Source organism: Rhipicephalus microplus, chromosome 6, assembly GCF_043290135.1.
Source record: "Rhipicephalus microplus isolate Deutch F79 chromosome 6, USDA_Rmic, whole genome shotgun sequence".
Lineage (NCBI taxonomy): Eukaryota > Metazoa > Arthropoda > Arachnida > Ixodida > Ixodidae > Rhipicephalus > Rhipicephalus microplus.
The window spans coordinates 163,538,148-163,562,439 of record NC_134705.1 but is presented as its reverse complement, the minus strand read 5'-3'; the positions used below and the strand labels follow the sequence as shown (position 1 = coordinate 163,562,439).

General features: G+C 46.9%; 1 non-coding gene across 1 annotated transcript; it reads right to left on the bottom strand.

Moving 5' to 3' along the window:
* Positions 1–15,090: 15,090 nt before the first annotated feature.
* Positions 15,091–15,163, bottom strand: TRNAR-ACG (transfer RNA arginine (anticodon ACG)). Its single transcript has one exon. It is a non-coding gene; the product is annotated as a tRNA-Arg (tRNA).
* Between the last annotated feature and the right edge of the window lie 9,129 nt (positions 15,164–24,292).

Genomic DNA, 24,292 nt, shown 5'->3' with positions numbered 1-24,292 from the left:
CTCAAACTCAGAAACACACACAAACACACACAGACACAAAGGCACACATACTGACTCATAAATACCGTGGTACACACGCACCATTTCACATACACAGACTCGAATGCGCAAATACACCGGCTCTCTCTCACACACAGACACCCATACACAAAAACACGCTCGCACACATAGCCATGCTGACAAATCACAATCTCATCGATTCGGGGAACTTCTGGTTTGTTTGCTAACTCACTCGATATGATCGTTTGCAAATAAAAAAAAGGAAAGATAGAACCACACGCAAAAAACATAATGCTCAACCACTCTTGCAGGTCTCCTGAGAACCATTCATTAAAACGGACCCGTAAACCACTAAACTGAAACAAACGAACAAGCAGAAACGCACGCTGCTGAACCCAACTATATTGTGTATGAAGATGTCAGGCGACGCGGGGGATGTGACAAATGACTGGCGGGTTTTGCGAACACGCGTTCGGAACGCGACATATGGCTTGGTTTTTCAGAATGCGCGGCCGTATGGCCATATTTTATATGTCCTTCTTTTTCTTTTTATGTCTGTCCCTCATTTTCTTTCAGCAACCCGCTGTGTAGTCAGTGGGAAATGGCAGGCGCCTAGAGTCCTCAAAACGATCATAAGTTTCAGAAATGCACTGCTAAAGCGAGAAGGGGGAAATAAAAAAAAGATATGCCTGTGCAGAAAGGAGGGTTTCAAAGGTGAAAATAAACTTGTTGGCTTTAGACCTGTTTTCTTTGTACATGTTTGCTAAATTTAGTTTCTTTCTTTCTCTTCTTCTTTCTTTTTTTCTTTCTTTCTTTTTCCGGATATATGTCTTACTTCGAACTTTTCTTTTTCTATACTCAATGATACCTAACGCTTCAGCGTCTATTTTTCACTACCATCTGTTGGGCGGTCAATGTTTCGTTTGTGCTCTGTTTCTCAGTTGCTAACTTAAATGTGTAGGATAGACTTGTAGGCTCTCTGTAATGCACACCTATCACATAGAAGCTGCATAAACTTGGAGCTTCCGCCCCCCCCCCCCTTCAACCCCCGTTATTAAGCGTTAAAACATTTATTTGTTTCACTCTTGGAAATACATGTGGTCGCGGTAGACAAAGTTTAGACAAACAGACAGATATACACATTTATTATAGATGAGTGGTGTTTCACGTCCCAAAATCACCACATGATTATGAGAGGCACTGTAGCGAAGGGCTTCGGAAATTTCGACCATCTGGCGTTCTTTAACATGCACCCAAATCTGAGCACATGGGCCTACAGCATCTTCGCCTCCATCGAAAATGCAGCCGCCGCATCCGAGATTCGATCCCATGAACTGCGGGTCAGCAGCCGTGTACTTTAGCCACGAGACCGGTGGGGCGACAGACAGATGGACGGACGGACGGATGGATGGATGGATGGACGGACGGACGGACGGATGGATGGACGGACGGACGGACGGACAGACGGACAGACACAGACAGACAGATAGATAGATAGATAGATAGATAGATAGATAGATAGATAGATAGATAGATAGATAGATAGATAGATAGATAGATATAGATAGATAGATAGATAGATAGATAGATAGATAGATAGATAGATAGATAGATAGATAGATAGATAGATAGATAGATAGATAGATAGATAGATAGATAGATAGATAGATAGATAGATAGATAGATAGATAGATAGACAGACAAACTCCAGGCAAATCATCCTCCCAGTTTGTAATACGAATAGTATATTTTATTGCCATTTGGGCAGTACTCTATTGAAATGCGTACAAGATCGTTCCATCAGCTATTGCGTGAACTTCTTCGCAAACACGAGTTTGATCCTGATATATACGTCCAGTGGATGTTTTGACAGGATAGTAATGGGGTAGTCATAATTTTTTCGCGTAATGTAGCCAGCAGCAGGAACTTTTCATATGCATGGGTTTACGTCCCGCTGTGAAGTAGTGCGAGCCATCATTAAAGTATCTACGAACTAACGCCACACACAATTTTTTTTTGTCTTGCATAAGAAATTTTGCGGTGTAAGGTGTCGTCTGCGAAGCTCCTACAAGGGTCAGACAACGAGTCCTAAGTTATTTTTGAGTCCTCTTTTCTCGTGGCTCAGATTTCATGAGCTTTGCACTAACAAGGTACTTTTGTAGTAATACGCTTGTGGAAAATCTCAGTGCTAAATCTCCTAGTTGATACAAAAACAAGAACTATGTGAACTTACTCCAAAATGTACTGGTCTGGCTGTATAACTGCTTCTTTGTATCTGTCACTATGCAAGGCGGTATCTTCGTCCTTTCACTGTCACTTTTCAGTCTCTTAGTCAATCTGCTTGTGTATCTGTCACTGTCTGTCACTTGTTCCATGTCGGTTATCCATTCTATCTCGCTGTTTCTATGTTGTCAGTCACATCGCATTGTGACTGTTACCTCTTCACTTCGTCCTCTGTCTTTCACTTATCTGTCTATCAGGTGTATGTGTCTGTCACTCCGTCACTTGTTCCACTTCGTTTACCCTACCTCTCACACTGTGTCTCTGTCACTGTCTCTATGTAGTCAGCCACTTCGCCACCTGTCATTCAGTTACGAGCACTTTGTCACTTCATCCTCTATCCGTCTATTCCTTAATGTTTATCACTATGTCAACGTGTCTGTCACTTCTTCCATGTAGTTCTTACACTTTGTCTCTGTCACTGTCTCAACATTGCCAGCCACTTCGCACTGTGTCTGCCATTGAGCTACTAACACTCTGACTTCTTCCTCTGTCAGTTTGTCTGTAGCCTAATGTTTATTACTATGTCTATGTGGCTGGAACTCTGTCTGTCACTAGTTTTATGACGGCTGCCTTACACACTGTCTCTGCCACTCCTTTCTGTATTATTAGGCACTTCGCATTATATCTGTCATTAACACAGTCACTTCGTCCTCTTTCTGCCTGTCGCTTAAGACTTATCACTATGTCTATGTGGCTGTTATTCCAACTTATTTCAGTTTCGATTACAATGCCTATTACACTGTGTCTCTGGCACTCTGTCTCTACGTTGTCGCCTTCGTTGTCGACTTCACCTTCTGTCTGTCACTTTATCTGTCTACCACTGTCTTCGTTTCTGTCGCTTTTTCTATCACGATGCCGATGTTTTTGTAACTGTATCCCTATGTGTGTGTCTAAATCATTATGTGACAGTTACTCTTGCTGTCACTTCATCTTCTGTATGACACTTCGTCCCTTTGAGTACCTTTACCTGTCTGTCAGTTTATCTCGGTCTCACGGTGTTTGTGTCAAATAGTAAAATGTACACAATACCAATGTTGTTTGTACAGGCTGCCACGCGGCCACGTTATTGTTTCAACAACTGGTCTTTTGATAAATTAAGGCATATCTACGAAAAGTGAAGATAGCTTAATTCTCTACCACTGTCTACTGTACTGCTGGGAAACGAGCACCATGACTGTGCTCTCTATTACGATACTGGTGAAAAAGAAAAAAAAAGCGATACAACGAATGAGAACAGATTCGGCCAAAGACGTCACTGCACAGAAGATAGCGCCCCCTGTGAGTGGTTCCATGTAAGTAAGCGCGACAGTATTATCGCGGCAAAATAAAAGAAGGAGGGCAGATTTGATGAGGCATAGAATCGAAAGGAAAGGCGAAAGATGAATGAAGCTGCCTGGAAAGAAGCAAAAAGCAGGCTGGAAGGAAATAAGTAATGAAAAAAAATAGGGGGCGTCAGCGCATGAACGAACGGCTGGAAAGAAGGAGGGAGGTAGTCTGGGGACCAAACGCAATCCGACACCACCTGCTGGCGACGCAAGGACGACGTCGTCGGCGCGGCCGGAGCAGTCATTTCTCTGCTATTTTTTCTCTTCTTTTCCCGGCGTCACCGTCCATTGCATCGTCCCACTTTGCAGTGATTACGGCGTAATACGAGACGGTAATAATGCCTCAAGACCACCATCCCTCATTCCTTTCTATCTTCCCCTATAGTCCCTTGCCTCCCCCGAAGCTTGGCCTGTTATCCCAATGTTGCTGGAAAACTGCTTTCTCGAATTTTCCCTCTTTTTTTACTCGCACCACCTGCTATTCATTCGCCTTTCGACGCGCCGTCTTGTCGTCTGCACAGCTTCTTTTTTTCCGTCGCTGAAGTAACGCCTTTTTCGTTTGGCTCGGCCTGACTTGACTTCGCTCTTATCTCGATACGTTTTGTGTTTCCTTTGTTCGCGCCTTACGTCGCGCGTTCTCTTTATATTTTTCCCTTTCTTTTTGTCTGCTGCGCTTCTATAGTAGATACTGCGAAGATGCTTCTGCGCGAGGCTTCTGATTGTCTTGACTATGGAACTGATTTGGCTATACTTTGGGCCGTTTCGTCACTGTTAGAAAACGCCGTGTACTCCTAAGTAATTCCTTGTTTCGTTCCTTCCTTTCGTACATTATTCTTCTTTTTTTCTTCCTTGTTGAAGTATCCTCGACGGTTAATCGTTTTCGACGTTTCAATGTCCCCCCCCCCCCACCCAAAAGAAAAGTTTTATTTCCAGCTCAATTATTGAACTGTAGATCTTTCCAGCTGGCCACACTTACAGATCGATGATTCCGCTCGAAGTCGATGAATATTTAACTAGAACTTTGTCAGTTCGTGACTGAGAATCGGCCATACCACGGCCGAATTTTCAGCGACTTTCAGCGCAAACCGCAAATAATTGCTACCCAGAAAGTTTCGGCAATCGAGCTGGTAATAAAACTTCCTCTATGAACTCGCGTGTTGCCAATTTCCACAACATTGTCAACTTCAACAAAGGCTTAATCTATTTGGCTAGTTAGAGTGGTCGTAGCAGTCGCCTGGGCCAATCATGGCCAACAAGCTGGCGAATGTGAAAGCATAGTGGAAGTTGGCAAACTTTGCATTAGAATTGAACACTGCCATACAGTTACATTTTGTGACCATGCAGATACTTGCGGCGCGGCTGCCACCTGGGATTGCCAGTTATACCAGACCTTGTGGAGCTGGTCTCGAAAAGGAGAATAAGTAGGGTACTAAAATCAAGTCGACGATCGGGCGTCAGGTGTGCTGCCACGGCCACATTTATAAAATTCGCCACCTTATTACAGCGGAATGAAGAAACGAATGCGCACGCCACTAACAGCACGTGTAGTTACTATAGCGCTCGCTCAAGTTTCTCACTCGGCTGGTGATCGAGGCAGTTGGGAGTTTCCGGACTAAATCACTGACCTGCGTTTTGATACAAACCAGACGTTAGATGTATAAGTACTAAAAACTTACGACCAAAGTCTCACACAGCATAGATAATATTGGAAAGTGATTGACTGGTTGCCATTAGTAGTTACTTTGCGCTGAAATGGTACTTAACAGCGATTTCTATCGATCAAGATGTAAGCTTGTTGGTGCCATGGCTACTTTCTGGCCATTTCTCGTTTCCACTGTCGCGTTGTCGTGACGTTGACGAAGGCAGCAGTCGGCGTGGGTTAACGCAACGCTGCACTAACACGTGTAATGGGCCGACAGCATAAACTAGAGAAAGAAGGGCCATTGCCCCCCTCCACCCTCTGAAAAAAGGTATCGTCCCGATGCATAAACATAACGTGAAGGTACACTAAGCAATAAATACTAGCGAAAAATTGCAATAAAGGAAAAAGTACAGTTGGTGGGTTCTCTAACGCGCGTAAAACGGCTTGAGGCGCAAGACATGTACACGCATCACTTCAGGTCGCGCACGGTGCGGTTGAGAGTTCGTAATTCCGTCCGGTAATAAAACCTCGTTGTCTAGAGTACCTAGGCGTGAAGCCCTTTGTGTGGCCTGAAATAGCGCCGATTAGTTTATCACCCATAGCTATATTAAACTCTTAAGGCACGTACGTAAGACGAGCGAAGGACACAGGCCGAGCGCTACTTTCAAATAAAATTTTTAGTAGAAGGAAACACCAAATATATAGGTGTAGCCACCACAAAAAAAAGCATGAAAACTTGACAAGATTAAAGGAACAATAAAAAAAATCTCGCTATCACTATACAGAGCTCTTTCACGCCAGCACAGTGTCTGCGAGGTGTTGCGAACGACGGACCGATCCCGCCGAAGCCACCACTGTTGCGAAAGACGGCGACGCCAACACGGTCCTGTAGGCGCCACTGCTTCCAACTCCGCCGGGAAGGTCACCAGCCGTTTGGTAGCGTATGTTTATCAGCTCACGGCTGCTCCTGCGCAGAGCTGATAAGACGAGCGGACGAGACGACGGTGAGTTAAATAAGGTTTATGTACAGCATATACACAGAGGCATTACAAATTCGGCACTGGGGCCGACAGAGACTCGAAGAGCCGAGCTCTCCTCTCTAATACATAGGTCAACTTTTCGTCCAAGACCGCTGACTCACACACATGTCGGCTCTCCGACATGGGGACTCCTCTCTCGTAGGACCGCCGATCGCGACACGCCGCAGGGCTCCTTTTATTTGCACCGGGTCCAACCAAAATGTCCAATCAGAAGCGCCGCTGGTCGTCAGGGCAGACTCCTCCAATGGGGTTGCCGCGCCACGCGTCAGACCACCAGACACGAGGACGCCGGCTCGCTGTCACGTGCGCAGCTGACTCAATGCACGTGGGCCAGAGGGGCGCCGCGCGTGTTCACGCCGTCGAGTTGATCGCGCCAGGCGGACTGCGGGCTGGCCTTGACCCAGATTGCCTTTTTCAGAGGCACGGACGTTTGACGAGGACTCGCTGGCATAACAGCACCCCCGCCGCCAGACAATGCACCGGAAAGACGAGCTGCTTCCACGGGGCTCGGATGTCAGGTGCGCTCGTTCGCCAGGTCCCTCCAGGTTCGCCTCCAGGGCCATGGGGAGAATACAGCTCCAAACTGTTCCGGGAACACATCCCATTTTTGACGACGGATCCCAGCTCCACTGGCTTGTCGCCACAACTTGTCGACCAGCTTCACTCGTCTCTTCTGACCATCTTCGGTTTCAGCACTTGTCGATGGTTCTGCAACTTGCCAAGAACGGATCGACAACAGACAACACACGACACACGCAAGTGCCTTCGGTCACCCGACAGAACACCAGACAAAGTATAGTACAACATATACCTATCTACGTGTCTATCGGAATTTTGTTCCCTCTACATCAAGAGGCACATGTGGGACACAAGACTCTTAAAATGACAACTCAATTTTTTTTCTCCCACGTACAACAACGTAACGAATTAGAATACCACAAAGTTGGCCCCTTGAGATTACTCTGAACGAGAGCGCTCAGCCCAGGTCGTGATGAGGTCAAAATTTTGCCCCGAATCGCCAGCGAGAAACCGAAAGGTTGAGAAGTTACTAGCTGGAACGCACTGCTCAATGCACCTGCATTAGCGTTTACCTTTCCTTTTTTTTCTTTAGCGAACGTCAAAGTTGCGCTGTGGAGCAACATGCTCCACTTCAGTAACCGGCCACTTTTAGGCGACGATACCTATGCGGCACCAAGAGCGGCTCACACTTTCGATGTTGCACAAGGGAACAACGATACGGCTTGCTACGGATTGACTCCTCACCGCTTAGCTCGATATCGTGTTCGATCACCCTCATGTTTCCGGGGCGGTCCGAAAACACGTCTTCAAACTCGGAACCAATCTTTCTCAGGTCCTCTTTCTCAGGTCCTCCTTCACTTAAGGTAGGCTCTAGGTTTATCTGCTCCCGGATTACTTTCGATCCCCCTTCGATTACCTCACTAGAACTCAAATTTTCTGCTTCCTCTTCCACTGAAGCATTCAACAACAGATTTACGACCGCTTGATGTTGAACGTATGGTTTCATCAAGTTGTAAATTTTGTCCGGCCGCCTTCCTAATTTCACTTCATAATTTGAATCGCAAGGCTTCGATAATACTGTGGCGGGCCCTTCCCAATCAACCTCAAGCTTGTTCCTTTTGGACGGCTGCAGCAGCATTACCTGATTATCAACTTCAAAAGTGCGCTTCTTCCCCGATTTCTCGTAGCGCTCCTTCGACAGCACTTGTGCCGCGTTTTTCTGGCTTTCCACTAGCGCTTCAATTTGGCTTTCCACTAGCGCTTCAATCGAGAGATCCTCACGCTGCTCTCGAATGAGCGTCTCTCGATCAACTCTCGGCAGCTCGCTCAAACTTTCCGCTACAGGCGAGAGCGTTGCAACCCCCTCGCTCTGACTCAATGGCGCCATGTCGTCTCCCCTTTCTACGGAAACCGCGCTGGTCGGTCCGGCGACGGGCCGCTCGCGCGACTGCTCACATGACTCACGCGGAAAGTTTCCTCTCTGAGGTTCCGTCGACCCGCCGACAAGGTCACTTGAGAGTTCACCGCTTTGAACAAGGTCAAGCTCTTGCGAGAGCTTCCGCGCTTGCGATCGCGTGAGGGCCATGTACGCTAAGTTGGGGAAGAACGATTTACCCTGCTCTTTGAGAAGCTGCTCTGAGTTGTTGGAGAAGAGATAAGGAAAACGATCGGGAAGCGCGGCAGACACAGCCGCTTCGGTGCGAAGCTTACCGAACGGGCCTTCAATGACAACCGTGGCGATTAGTAAGCACGCACTCTGCTCCTCGGCGACTTGCCTGATCCACGCGCATTCTCCTGTAAAGTCGTCCGGAGACACCAATGAAGGATGGACAACATCCATGGTTGCCGCGGAGTCTCTAAGTGCTCGACACGCTTTCCCATTCACACTAATTTCTTGGATATACGGCTCCAACAACCGCATGTTCTTTTCCGATTCTCTAATTGTTGCAAAAGCAAACTTTTGCTTACAGTTTATCGCGATGTGCCCTTCCTTTTTGCAGTTGTAGCAGATTAGTGGCTTCCGTGATTCAAACGCCCGTGTGGTATCAGTGCGTTGTTTAGAAACCTCACTCGATTTTTCCGCTTCTGTTTTCCCTTCCTCTACAGTGTCCTTCGTAAGAGACGGGTCCTTTTTGAAATTACGGTGCGGAGCGGGTTTCCGTTGATCAGGTTTCTTTGAAAAGCCCTCTTTTCTTTCATCCTTTTCAACGCGCACTGCCCTGCTATGCAACTTTCGGCGAGTATAATACTCCTCAGCTAACTCTGCTGCCTTGTTTAGCTGTACTTCACCAAGTCTGTCCTGCAGCCAAAGTCTGACATTATCCTCGATGCAGCGGTAGAATTGCTCCAATGCAACGCATTCCACAACTTTATCGCGATCGTCATAAACACCTTCGCCCTTGAGCCATTCAATTAAATCGGCTTTAAGACGAAACGCGAAGTCAACGTGTGACTCATTCCCCTTTTTAGCATACCGGAACCTTTGCCTGAAAGCCTCGGGTGACAACTTATAACGTCTCAAGAGCACTTCCTTAACCTCGTCATAGCTCTCGAACGCTTCCCTCGACAAGCAAGTTATCGCGTCGGACACTTCGCCGGGAAGAAGAGCTAACAGGTTCCGCGCCCAAAGAGACCGCTCCAAAGCATTTCGCTCACAGACGTGTTCAAACTTGACGAGATACTTCGCCATGTCCTCGCCTACTACGAACGGTGGCAGTTGGTCCCGAATTCTAAAACCGCTGACCTGAATCGTCGGAGAAGCTACGCTAGGCGCCTGCGAACGCTGTAGAATTGCCAATTCTATTCGTTTCAACTCGAGGCGCTCCTGTCTCTCGGCTACCTCACGTTCACGAACTTCTCGCATTTCGGCCTCCTCGCGGCGTGCTTTGGTATCCGCCCAGGCCTCATCGACTTCCTCAGCCGACAGTCTCTCATCCTTCATGATCTCAAGGATCGCTTGCTTTCGTTTCGCACGGCCCAAAGTAATGCCGAGTTCCTCACAAATTTCGATGAGTTCCTTCACTTTAAGGTTCTCCATCGTTCACACTAGCCTCTTGCTGTTTGCCCCTGTTAAGAATCTACTTGCCGTACCCACTATAAGCCTACTAGCAAGACGCGCAAGCAATTTTTCACTCTCCCGTGTTTACCCCCTCCGCATTAACTTTGGTTTCAAAGCACTTCGACTTTGCTCGAAACGATCAAAGCTCACTCTAATGCTTCACACAGCCCTTCTCTAAACTACTACAACCTGAGCTAGAGTAGTCTGGTGAACTGAGGGGAAAACATCAGGCACTCACCGCATCGATGTCGCTGACGCCGGCCGATCCCGCAGCTGCCAACCACTGTTGCGAAGCCACCTCCGAAATCCCACCGCTGCCACCACTGTTGCGAACGACGGACCGATCCCGCCGAAGCCACCACTGTTGCGAAAGACGGCGACGCCAACACGGTCCTGTAGGCGCCACTGCTTCCAACTCCGCCGGGAAGGTCACCAGCCGTTTGGTAGCGTATGTTTATCAGCTCGCGGCTGCTCCTGCGCAGAGCTGATAAGACGAGCAGACGAGACGACGGTGAGTTAAATAAGGTTTATGTACAGCATATACACAGAGGCATTACAAATTCGGCACTGGGGCCGACAGAGACTCGAAGAGCCGAGCTCTCCTCTCTAATACATAGGTCAACTTTTCGCCCAAGACCGCTGACTCACACACATGTCGGCTCTCCGACATGGGGACTCCTCTCTCGTAGGACCGCCGATCGCGACACGCCGCAGGGCTCCTTTTATTTGCACCGGGTCCAACCAAAATGTCCAATCAGAAGCGCCGCTGGTCGTCAGGGCAGACTCCTCCAATGGGGTTGCCGCGCCATGCGTCAGACCACCAGACACGAGGACGCCGGCTCGCTGTCACGTGCGCAGCTGACTCAATGCACGTGGGCCAGAGGGGCGCCGCGCGTGTTCACGCCGTCGAGTTGATCGCGCCAGGCGGACTGCGGGCTGGCCTTGACCCAGATTGCCTTTTTCAGAGGCACGGACGTTTGACGAGGACTCGCTGGCATAACAGAGGCAAGCTCTCGTAACGTTGCTCCAGAGCATATGCGCGGGAAAGGGACTAAGTGGACTAATACATCATAGCGTCTCCAAAGATGCCAAGGGGCACATTATGTGACTGCCTCAAAAATTGCCGTTTGACACTTCAAAAATTGCAGTTCCTTGCTTGCCAAGGCAATCAAAAAGCTTTACGGAACCTTTACAAGTATTTGGCTCCCCGGGGCATGCACTTTTCTCCAGAAAAGAGCACGGCCGTCGCTTTCACGAGAAATAAAATGACAAAATATGGTGGCCGATCACTGACCTATGTATACGGCCTCAGCAATTCTTTAGAATATCCATTGACAGAAGTCTTTCCTGGTCTCAGGTGAAGAAACTTCCAGCGAAAATGCTGCAGCATCACACTTCTTCAATTTCATGGCGGGAACACGATGGGGATGTAAGTGACGATCAATGGTCCTGTTTGAGAAAGCGTGTATCGAAGGAACCTTGCGTTATTGCCTACCGGAGCTTCACCGATCATCACCAGCAAACAAGAGAGCTTCAGAAACCACACGAAACAATCGCCTACGAATCTACCTAGGCCTTCCGAAGAGCTCATCAACCTCGGGAACTGTAGCGGAAGCAGGACGTCTCCCGCTTGATGTCATCTGCACTCAAGAATTATTGCGCACTCATTTCCGCCGTATCTTACATGGGAAGAAGCATTTTCTGTACCGCGTACATCTCACCTACAACAATTCAGCATTCGACCAAGCTGTGAAAATGCAGCAACTTACTGCTATTAGACAGCTGAAGAAGTTAATTACGTCCAAGATTTCCTTCCTGAACTCTTTCAGCTCTTGATATTAAACCGTGTGTACCAGGCATCAATGAAGCGAAGAGACGTGTTGCACAGACCACACTGCTGCACACTACTCTATTCTACTTAGCCTAGGGTTACACTCAGCATTCTCATATTTATATCGACGCCTCAACTACTCAGGAGATTTAGTCATATGGCCTCTATGTCCCCTCTACAGGACAAAGTCTGTCTTATCGGCTACAATGCAGTGCATCATCAACGACAGCAGAACTTCGGTGGCGGTCCCACTGAGTCCTCTACACCCTGCGTCGAACGCCGAACTGACTGATTGGTGGTCTTCACCGGCTCCAATGGAGCACTACAAATACTGTTAAACCTCTTGAAGAAAACAAATTATCACCCCATTTCATTCGATTTAGCGTACTTGCACCACTTGGCTATTACCGCAGTTCATGCCATCTCATTGCAATGGATACCGGCTCATTCCGATATACTGGCCAATGAAAAAGCAGATGAAGCGGCCTGCAAAAGACTTCAAAAGCAAAATTACCGGCGAACCTATTTCACTGAATCAGATGCTTCCCAACTGGCTAAAAGGCTTGCTTCCGAAGAAAAGAAGAGGCTCTGGAACTTCCCGAGGCATCATTATAATTTCCTCCACTCTGTCGACCCGTATCTAAGAACTAGACATCCATCCCGAATTCCTCGACACCTGGAAACTCTCTACCATCGTCTCCGGCTGAACAGTGCTTGTGGAAACAACTTACGGTACCGTTTCGGTCAAGTAGAAAGTCCATACTGCAGTAACTGTGTCTCCATAGAAACTGTAGAGAATGTCTTGTATGAGTACCTAGCGTATGCCGATAAGCATGCGCTCTATGAACACTGCATGCATCTGTTAACCAAATGAAGTTTATCAGTTGATTGTGTCTTGGGCTTCACGCAACAGAGGCATGCGATGAAACTTTTATTCACGTATTTAGACAGTATCGGTCAGCTAGGCAAACTATAGTGGCACCTAGAAAACTCGTCATAAGTCATTCTGTGAGCACATGTCCCCGCCCAAGACACAAAAAAATGTCTGTATATCTCCTTTTTTATTTTAATTTTTGAATATTTTTCTCTCTCTCTCCTCTTGTCTTTCAGTCCCCAATCCCCTTCCCCACGCAGAATAGCAAGTCAGCGATATACGCAAGCCGGCTAAATTCTCTGCTTTTCAAGAAAAAGCTCTCTCTCTCTCTCTCTGCAATCGAGGGAGCACTAACCATAATAAAATCATCCCTCTTCATCCCAGCGGCCTCGACAATTAGTCCGGAGCAAATGACCAAGCCCCGATTAGAACACGTTAGAGCGCTCCCTCGATTTCCTTTAGCAGACTCTATGGACGTGATGTCTAACAAAGTCATCACATAGTCCCTTTCCGACGCATACGCTTTGGACACGTGTTGGCGCGAATGAACTTTGCATAGTGATAGCATGACTTTTTTATTGTTCCTTTAATCTTGTCTAGTTTTCATGCTTTTTCGTTTTGCTTGCTATACCCTTATATTTGGGGTTCCCTTCTATTAAATATTGTACTTGAAAGTAGCGCTGGTCCTGTGAATGTGCCATTAGCGCTTACAAAAGCTATGGATCAGTACCAAGTAACTCTAACCCAGTGCTTCCTAGTTTTTCACACAGTCCACGTCGACGGAATCGGTGTCCAGCTTCACACACGGTCGCCGGCGCGCTATTCTACGGGGTGGTGGTAATGATTGTAGCGATGGCTGTCGGTCTTTCACAGACACTGGATGCGCAGACGGGTGAGTTGTTGGGTTTTTCCAACAGGCGGCGACGTCGACGTTTTGCTCGTCGGTGACGTTTGGTAACATAACATGGCGTCCAGCGCCATTGCCGGGCTCTATCCATATATAGACCAACTTGTATGACGTCATCTGCGTCGCTTCTTGTACGGCCGTGTTGTAGGCAAACGTCACGTATGGACGGATAACATTCCACGTTTTGTGCTCGACGTAAGCGTACATGGCCAGCATGTCGGCGATGGTCTCGTTCTGACGCTCTGAGGCCACTGGTTTGTGTGTGGTAGGCGGTGGCTTGTTGGGCTGTATCTCAAGATTGCCTGAGTTATCTCCGCAGTAAACACCGTACCTCCGTCGGTAATGAGAACATCTGGGGCACCATGACCCAGGTTGATGACCTCGACAAAAGACTAATTTTGGCTTCCTTGGTGTCGCTGCCTTTGTGCAGGACCCCTGTTTTGGTGTATCGGCTGAGGTAGTCGCTATAGCTACAACAATCCACTTGTTTCCGACAGTCGACGTCGGGAACGGGTGAATCGGTGGCGTACTTTCACCCTCCGCTTAGGTGCGGCAGAGGTCCCGGCACGTGCGTTGCGGCTCTGCTGCAGCGCGTGGACAGGCCCTAGGCCCATATACCGACCTGCTGAAACGGTTGGTGAGGTGGATCGATGGGTTGCATAAGACCAGCAGGCCTTGTCGGTGGTGTAAGTGTCGGCATGTCCTCGCGTAACGAGCGATGTCAGCGGCAAGGCATTGTCAGTGGTATTCTTGTACCCTCAAGAGCGTGCGGGAAAAACCAAGGGTGTGGCTGGGCCTTGACTAGGCCTTGTAAAGGTAAACATATTTGAAAGAGATCTGTTTGGCTGGGTAAAAAAAATATATGAATAAATCGAACTGTCCAGCCAATTTTAGTCACATTTTTTGATGAATAATACTAATATAATTAAAAGATATCCCTACGTTTCGAGGCCCATTCTGTGTATTCTTCAAAGGGTGACTGTCCAGCCGGCTGCGAAGCAACAGTCTTTCTAAGTTGTTGTCCCCGTCTCCACCAATCGTTGGAGCCAATAATGAAGCTATTTCATAGTTACTTTAGAAAAGCTGTGTTATTTTGCTGACGTGCCTGACCACTAACCTGATGAAGGAGAAAAAATAAAATGTCACAGTTCCACTGCCATGTTTCTTACCTGACGCTGTGAAGAGTAATTGCTGAAGGTTCCTGCTATCTGTAAACCTCGTATTCAGGAACGCTCCTTGACCTGAAGTTTGCTTGCCCTGCCTTTCATGCAGCGCTTTTGAAATGCGTCTGTGCGTTTGTGCTGTCTTGGCACCACCTAAAAACAGCGTGTTCGAAACGCGGTGCTACATTCAAGGTGGTGGCAAGTCCAAGTGAATGAACTTTTTTGAATAGGGGGGGGGGGGGCGCATTGTAGTGAGAAAAAAAATGCATCAGGACCTTTTAATGAAGTTCCTGACTGACTGACTGCATCGCTTGTGGCGACATAAAGAGAGCGTGAAGAAGGGTCGGGACGCAAAGGTTCCCATTCGATAGGATACGATCAGATGAGGAAGTTCGCACGCTTAAAAGAAAAAAACGAAGATGGGTGAAAAGAAAATAAAAAAGTTCAACGAGCCTGCCAGGATTCGAACCTGGAATCTTCTGATCCGTAGTCAGACGCGTTATCCGTTGCGCCACAGGCCCAGCTGTTGTTGCGTCACTACACTGAAGAGTAGTTTCTTCAAGCTTTTATTGGTCAAGTGCATGTTCAGGGAGTCGGAGTTCAAAACATTACTGGCGGAGTGATAGGAGGAAAGGTTGAGAAGAAGAAGACCGCTAATCAGCAGCAGGTGTACTAATTCGGCCGATGGGAGCGTCCACACGAGTTAAGGGTCTCTAGTCAAAGGGTAGGGTGTGCAGGCGGCGTCGAATTTTCGTTGCGTAATTAGGCTACACTGGCCTGGCTGACCGAGGTTGACAAGCTTCTCGTGGCTCATCGAGAGCCGTACTGCGCATGCCCGAGAAGTAGTGACGTCACACGGCGCACAGCTGGCACACTGAAGAAAATCCTGCGAGCTCCTGGAGTGAAGTGGGCTGGCGCTTGACCCGCGTGAGCTCGATCGCTAGTCCATCCGTACATCCATCCGTCCATCTGCTCTGTCGACCTGTCCCTGCGTTCGTCAGTCTGCCCGGACGGACAGATGAACATAGGAAGTTGATGACGAAGAACATTAGTCCTAGTGTTTCCCCCCGTGACACTGCTTCAAGAATTTCATCTTCAAACCACGACCTCTTCAAACTGAGCTCCCTTTAATTTATGTGACAAAGTTACGCGCCATCTGTTAGGTGTAGAACGAGACACAATCAAGTGAATTGATGGGCTTTCTTTGGCCTTATTGACTCTTGGATTGAATTGATTGGGTGTAAAAAAGACCGCGACCCCTTGAGAAAATTTACTTTCTGTCGTTCACAGGACAAGAAACGAGCTCACAGCGCTCACAGCACACATGGAAATATGTCCGTCGGTAGCTAACGCTACGTATATCCTGGCATAGCCAAGCCATGCCACTGCTAATGTTTTTTTTTTTAATTGACTTCAAAGAATTCGCCTAATTGAACGAGGCTGTATTACGACCCCTGTCATTCCTCGGTTCACAGGGCATTTTATGGCAGTGAATTGTCTAGAGTGCAAATAGATTCTAAACAGTAACATCTGTGCCAACCTTGATGTCATTATGTGCAACAAGGTCGTCTTCATAACCCTTTCAGCCTTGGATGCTTTATTTTGGTCGGATACATTTTTTGTGCGTGTTTTTCTTGTCACTGGGACCTCAGAAGACCACAAACGAAAAATTGAGCCAGTGGTGCAAGCAATTAACATGTCGTCAAATTAGGTCATCAGGGCTCAGTGATTGGAAAATGAGAAAAATTGCTTATTCCTGCTAATCACTAGTGTATACAAAATGCGAACCAAGGTCTTGCTTGTCAGCTTAATACTCATTGAAACAGCGACGGTACCAACGTTACTAAAACCTGGTTCTAGTAACGTTGGTCGGTACGACGGCCCGAAAATGGCGCTTACCCTCCTCACCCAAGGAGGTTAAAAAAAATATAAATTCTCGCCAACGATTGAAGTCGTGCCAATCATAAGTAGGCGGTTGTGGCAGCCATCTTACTAGGGGCATGATGGCGTTTGGCAATTGACAAGGAGCGTTTTCCTCACACGCCCAATGGGTGGAAACTAGTGGTGTGCGAATATTCGAAAGTTTCGAATATTCGTCGAGTATTAAATTCGCACTATTTGTATTCGAATCGAAAAAAGTGTATTCGAAAAGTTCGAATATTCGAATCACTTCGAATATTCGACAATATCGAATATTTGATTGGATTATCATGCGGAAAATAACTCTTCTTTAATATTTCCGCTGGGTTCACAGATATTAAAACGTTGCCCAGAGGGGCGATAAGCGTCAGAAGTGCACGGAGGCGCTATGTCGGCCAGCGACGTTCAACAATCAGCAGCAAAGTTGACGTTCGTGTAAACGTATTTCACGCTTTTCGTATGCCGCCGCAACGTGCTGACTACCACACGTTCACTATGCGGGACCTCGTGGGCAGGAACAAAGCTTAACCGTTGCCGCGTTGTCTCATCAAAACATCGCTTGATAGACAACATCGAGGCATTCCTTCTCAGTCACCTCCTCGCGCTCTTCGTCATCACGACTCACCGATTCATCAACTATCAGCCTGGCTGTCGTACAAGCTCGTGCGGAAGCAGGGGCTGCCGAAACGAGGGCTCACTTTGGTCGCTAGAAGGAATGCTAAAAAATGATCAACGACCGCTGAACCAGGCAGGCAGACCGAGATGGGCCGATCACAACTAATCACAACGATTTATCTACGACTACTTTGAGTACGACGATAAAGAATGGCAAAAAAAAAAACAATCCTAGACGGAGAAAAAGATTTATTACATAAATGCATGCCCCCATCTTCTCCCAGGATACAGATGACAAACTTCGCAAAAGTGCGGCCACGGTCGTTTTCTAGATGCACCGTTAACCTCATCTTTTCGGGTCACTATCTATACTTCCAGAAGCTCAATGCCGAACTTAGAGTTTTGGGCATTAGTTGCGAGCGTCCACTATCCAGTGACCTGACTCTTCTTTCGCGATGCGCCTCGCTCTCTAGATGTTTCATCAAGTAGCCGATGTGTTCAAACTGCTCGATGCCGCAGACTCGGCAGGAGAAGTCAATCACTTCGCCGTTCTCTTCCTTCAGCTCCTGTGGCTCTGACATGGTCGACATCGGTGGTGACATCGGCGGCGTCGTTGCCGACGGCAGCGATGTCGTAGGCGGCGATGACAAGGCCAATGGCAGGGGCGAGATCTCAGCAGAGGCGAGCTTCCTCAGGCCCTCGTTCCTCTGTAGTGTTTTCTTATGCTTTTTGCCCTTAACGTGAGCAATTAGGTCGTCCTCGCAGGTCGTGGTCACACAACATAACTCGCAGACCAAGGGCTTTGAAGCGATCTGGGGCGACGGTTGCCCCGCGGCGGAAGGACCGGCTCCTGTTTTGACATCCGGGCTGCAGTTCAGCGGGCTTTCACTCGCGGCCACCTCAACTAGCATTCTGTGGGTTTCAACTCTTTTCTTATGTTTCAGGCTCCTCAGGTGGTCCCAGTAAGGCACGGGCTCGCTGAACTGCATGCTGTATCCCCGGCAAACGAAATCTACCAATGACATCTGCGGAAAAAGAAAACAGGCGGCGTCTTAGCATAACGGATTACAGGTGTTCCGCGGATTCTACCCTCGAGTCCCTATTTCTGAAAAATTGCGCGTTGTTGTCAATACGGTGCTTTTATTGTGGATAGCACCACGGCTGTGTGGCCAAGAAACAGTGGTAGCGGTAGCCCGAGAGCTACGAAATTAGGCCCGGTTGTGCAACTCCCAAACTACACAACGAACGTCTGAAGGCGGAAGACAAAGTGAGCGTTCCCTCCACCACTTTTATGTCGTCTGTTTCTTTCGCCGTTTCGTTGTGCTGTCAAGGTAAGTTGGCTTCTATTTTTAAATATATTAGGCATAAATGAGATCCAGCAATAAATTTTGTGTTTTTGAAAAGCTTTTTTACGCAGTAGTATGCGCTTTCGAGCCGAAGCCTCGCTCAACAACCAACAACACAAGCCTCGCAGACACGTATACCGTCATTTCCAGCCCCCTTATGAAGTTCGCATAGACAGTGGCGACACACTTCCGTGTAAGTATTTTTGTGAAAAACTCTCATGCCACGGTATTAGCCAATAGTAAGAATAAATAATGCGCGGTTTTGACCAGGCGCGCTTCTTCCCTCAGGATGCAAGCACTCTATAGCCTGTCAACAGTTCACAGTGAGTAACACTCAATGACAAAAGTAACACGAGAGAACGATCACGTTTCACGACGCATACCCAAGGTGATGACACCCATTGACGTGACTGCTTTTGCCAGTGCCATTTCTCTATTCTTTCCTTGCAGCACACTCGCGGGGACGAGAGAAGAGAGAAAGCGATAAAAGTGTGTGGTAAAACCCGTAACGCCGCTCGTTATAAATGGGCTCGAGTAATTTTTGCGACTATCGATTTATGAGATAATACACTCCAACGCGTCTACCTCGGTGGATCAGTGGCTCTAGGGTACAAGGCTGCTGACTCAAAGGTCGTGGGGTTGATCCCGGCCGTGGCGGTCGCATTTCCGTAGAGGCGAAATGGCATAAGATAATGTAGTGTTTGATATCAGGGCACGTTAAAGAGCATGAGAGGGTCGAATGTTCCTGAGCCCGCCACTACGGCGTCCCTCGAAAGCACATATATGGTGGTTTTGAGACGTAAAATCTTGCATATTATTAATATTATTTATTACCCTCCAACATTGGGGTCAATAGGTGAGTACTAGGTAAAGTAGGTCCCCACCATTTTTAAAGAATGATGGGTGACGCTGTCCCGCCTTTCTGATTAACTTTCGAAGACGGCTTTCAAGCATCGAGTGTGATAGATATACGTCTCTGAACGTGAAGCCGCTTAGGGCAATCAGCCACTTCTGCTCGAACGATATGGAACTGGTGTTTGGCTTCAATAAGTACATGAAATGCTGGTCCATGAGTTACTTTCACGGGGCTGCAACTACGATTGAGGATCTAGTAGAAAGATGAGTTAGAACTACCACATCTGAGACATCGTGATTGACTCGGAGACACAAAAAATATATGAAAAAGCATTGTAAAAATTTTAAAAAGTTGCGAAACGTTTCCAAGCTGCGAAGGCGGATGACCACTGAAGTTCCATGCCTCATAAGGCTGATTCGAAAACGTTATTATGCATTTCTTTCCCCGAAATGCAACTTTACGAAAACTATTTTGAAACCTTATTGCTAACTGTTTTGTCATAACAATAGTATACACACTGACTTTCGCATTCCAGCTTGAAAAGGAATACTTTATCCTCATGTTCATCACCTACCCAAGTCACCTAGCCGCCATACACAGGTCTGTGAACGGCGGTTAGGTGACTTCAGTTGATGAAGCGCATGAGCAGAAACCCTTCCATTAGAAGCTGGAGAAAGAATTTTCTCTCGGCACATAAAATGTGCCCATTCAAATCTCCGACAATGAATACAGGTGTGACGTGAGTCACTGTCCCGCAAGTTTGTGTGCATGAAGTACCCGGTGTCAGTTTTTTTTAATGATTTGCAATAAACATACACTGTGATGATCAAGATTTCATTTTCAGCTTTCACACCACGTACATATCAACAATATGCTTAGTCTCATCGAAGTTAGCGGGCTTGCACACATGCGTCGCGCATTTCGTAGACAGCAACACCTCCGGAGCGATCCTTCCCTGGCATTTCACCAACTGTGGTGGTGTATCCGTTTACTCTTGGCATGCTTTGACGGGACCATGTTTGTTACAGACACACCGGTATCTTGTTGACAGCCCCAATACTCCTCCTTCACTCGGCAGCTGCCCTTCACCCGACTAGATAAAAAAAATTCCGCCATATCCACGAAGTGAATGATGATGAGTGGGTGAAGCTCCGGAGGTAAACCTGGTAAACCATGAATCCTCTGTACATTTTGCCCACTCGATTTTATTACATCGCTCCCCCTAGCGTACGTCGCCGCACTAAATCGAACGATTGCCTTCAACCAATGACACGCGCCATATGTGACATCATTCCTATTTTATACGATCTCGCGTCTTTCATCAACTACAAGTACCGCTTTCTAGTTTATAACATCTTGCATCTTTTCATCATCAGGTACAAGTACCACCATCTAGTAAACACTACAAGAACTAAACGAGAGGTGGCTACATACAGGAGACGGTACCGCCATCTAGTGAACACTGCAAGAACTAAACTAGAGGTGGCTACATACAGGGGACGGTACCGCCATCTAGTGAACACTGCAAGAACTAAACTAGAGGTGGCTACATACAGGCTACAGGGGACGCACAGCCCACGCCCTAAGGAGCTTCGCCCCTAAAAGTCTGGACGTCTTTCAAAAGTACAAACGACACCAAAAGTTTACAATGCGCTGGTTAAATAAAGTTCGTTCACTCACTCACTCACCAAAAGTTTCAGCAGATGATATTATTCATGCAAGGCATGTTACTCAATCTAAAAACACACATGCAGCGCAGCGACTGGGCTTTAGCTACGGCTGAGATTTAACAGCGATGCTGTGCATTCGCTGCAGGTCTGAAATTTTATTTTAATGTTAGGCGGGTGCAAGGACCGGGCCCTCTGCGTTTTTTTGCTGCATGGCGGCGTTCGATGCATCGCTCAACCGGCGCTCCATATCGTGAGCGGAAACAAAAAGAGACACTGCAAAACCACGCTAAGTGGAGAATTAGTTCGAGTCGGTCAATACAATCGACTCATTGCTTTCGCCTTCCAGCCATCTTTAACACAAGAGGGATAATGCAAGTTTTTCCCAATAACAGCGGATCAAAATGGCTTACCTTTCAAAAAGAGGACGTAGCTCACGCTCCGCCTAGCTGGTGCTGATGATAATTATGACGCCCTAAATATGGCTAAAACCCTCTCACGGCGATTCAAGGTGAACATTTCTTCTCCTTCTTCTTACTCTTCTTATTGTGCCTATTATTAAAATTTGATGTTATTATTATATTATTATTATTATTATTATTATTATTATTATTATTATTATTATTATTATTATTATTATTATTATTATTATTATTATTATTATTATTATTATTATTATTATTATTATTATTATTATTATTATTATTATTCTCCTTTCCAGCCGACAATGGTTCTCACAGACATAGAAACCCATTTTAAAATTTAAATACGTAACATCACATAAATATCTCGGAATTCAGCTCCCCGATAACCTTTGTGACATGAGCACATTGAGTACATCAGAAACAATACCAACAGATCTCTCGAGTACATATAAGCAGAAAATGTTCCAAAGCACTGGGACATTTAAAATTACTGCTGTACAAAACATCGATTAGACACAAGCTCAAATCCGCTTGTTCTGTTTGGGATTCCGGACAAAATCATCAACAACTATAGTAAAATCATTTCAAATTGTTCAGCGTGTTTAAATAATGAAGACTATTATCTTACACCGAAAGTTTCACAAATGAAATCGGTGCTCGGAAAAACAGATTTTAAACTTCCCAGAAATTTTTTTTGTCCGTGTCGTTTTCAGAAAGTTATCTACCAGAACAATTTATTCAAACAGGAACTCATTTCAGGACCTCCGTACACATAATCGAGTCTTGAAAATCAGTAAAAAATTTCCATTCCCTTTTGTGGCACTAATGTTCTGTTGAGACTCCTTATTGTCAAACACCAGCGCTGAGTGGAACCACCTTCCTACCTCCATCGCCTGCAGCAAGGACGCGTCAGCATTCAAGGCTGCACTGACCGATTATGCATTGAGTCTATACAAGTTTGGTGTTGCTTGAAGATGTGTTCCCATTGATTTGTTGCATGCCTACGTTTTATTTCAGGCATTTCTATTTTTATTTCTGGCACAGTAAAGAAAAGGTTTTGTACAGTAAAGAAAGTTTTTTTCGTCTTCACGTAATCTTGATTTAAAGGGACCCTGAAATGGTTTTGGCAATTTTTCACTAACTCATTGGGCCGGTAGACCAAATCCCAAGGGTAATTTAGAGACCGACTTGAGCTCTATGCGTAAACTGCGTAATTTATTACAAAGCTTTAAAGCTGCGACTCGCTCGAGATTCTTTCAGATCGCTGCGACTCGGCCAAACGAGTTTTCAACCGCCAACAAACCAAGCGACACGATCTGCCATATTGACGTCATCGTTTTCAGCTGATCTGATTGGGCTTTGGAACACGCAGCACAGGTATTTCTTTTCTAATAAACTGGGAACAAAAGTTCTTCGCAATTTGTAAAACATATTATAATTTATTTTGACTAAAACTTTTTTTTTACTAGGAAAGAGAAGACGATCGCAGTTTATAACTCAGCTTTTGGAGCTTCCTGCGCACGGCGAACGTTGTCTGCTTGGATAGAGTGTAATAGAAGTGTTGAGTGGCGTGACCACGCCTCGCCGCCTGATGCCTTCCGCGTTCCCCGTGGCGGCGGCGCTGCAGTCGAACAGTACTGAAAGAGCCGCGCGCCGCGCGCAGGAACTGCTAGCCGCTCCAACTTCTCCGGTGCGCTTTTAAAGACGATAGTTTTTCGTGGGAACCTTCGACGCAAAAATTTTGGTGTGTCTGTCTCTCTGTAAATTTGTCTGTTTGTCCACTCTTAACAGCATCGGGTATTTGAAACGGCCGACCCCATCCACAGCGCCCACCTACGTTATCAAGATTCAGCGTTCATATTTGTGCAATTGTCGATTAAAAAGCAATTATTGCGCGTGTCTGGGGCACTATAACAACACGTATATAATCTGCATGTGCGCCTTTTACTAGAAAAGGCATACATAAGTAATTTTAAGGACCGTAGCGCTTATCACGCTGCAGTGACCATTCAACGCTTGCACGAAAAGGCGAGTGTTTCCAACGCTTTTCTAAAAACGAGACGGTGGTGGCACCTACCCGTCGCCTTGCGTTCTACTTCTTATCACCTCTGAGGCGGGCGCGCACATCCGTCTCAGAGCCACGCGCTTTGTTATTAGAAAAAACTGCCAGATGGAGCTCATGTCTCACGTGTGACGTGACTTGATACGCTCGTTCGCCTCTGCTGCACGCTCGAGTGTCTAACGCCGCGCCTCCAGAACCCCATTCGCTGATTTTCTTGAGCAGAACATCAAATAAATGTTTTATTAACTCTCTTTACACGCAAGAGTATCGTCTTTCGATGACATTTGCAGATTAAATGCAGATACGGGGCCAATTTTTTATCCAGATTTGTTCGTACCTGTCTATCATTCATGTCTAGCACATGATGTCATAAGGCTGGTCGGAGATGACTCTGCGTTCGAAGGCTTTGATGGCCGGCCTGGAGTCGCTGTAGATGAATTCCCGTTTGCTGTCGAGCATAGCTATAGCTATAGCTACTTGCTCCGCTACTTCGGGGTTTCGGGTGAGGATTGTGGCTGAGTTAAGAGTCGCCCCGCCGCGGTGGTCTAGTGGCTAAGGTACTCGGCTGCTGACCCGCAGGTCGCGGGTTCGATTCCCGGCTGCGGCGGCTGCATTTCCGATGGAGGCCGAAATGTTGTAGGCCCGTGTGCTCAGATTTCGGTGCACGTTAAAGAACCCCAGGTGGTCGAAATTTCCGGAGTCCTCCACTACGGCGTCTCTCATAATCATATGTTGGTTTTGGGACGTTAAACCCCCCAA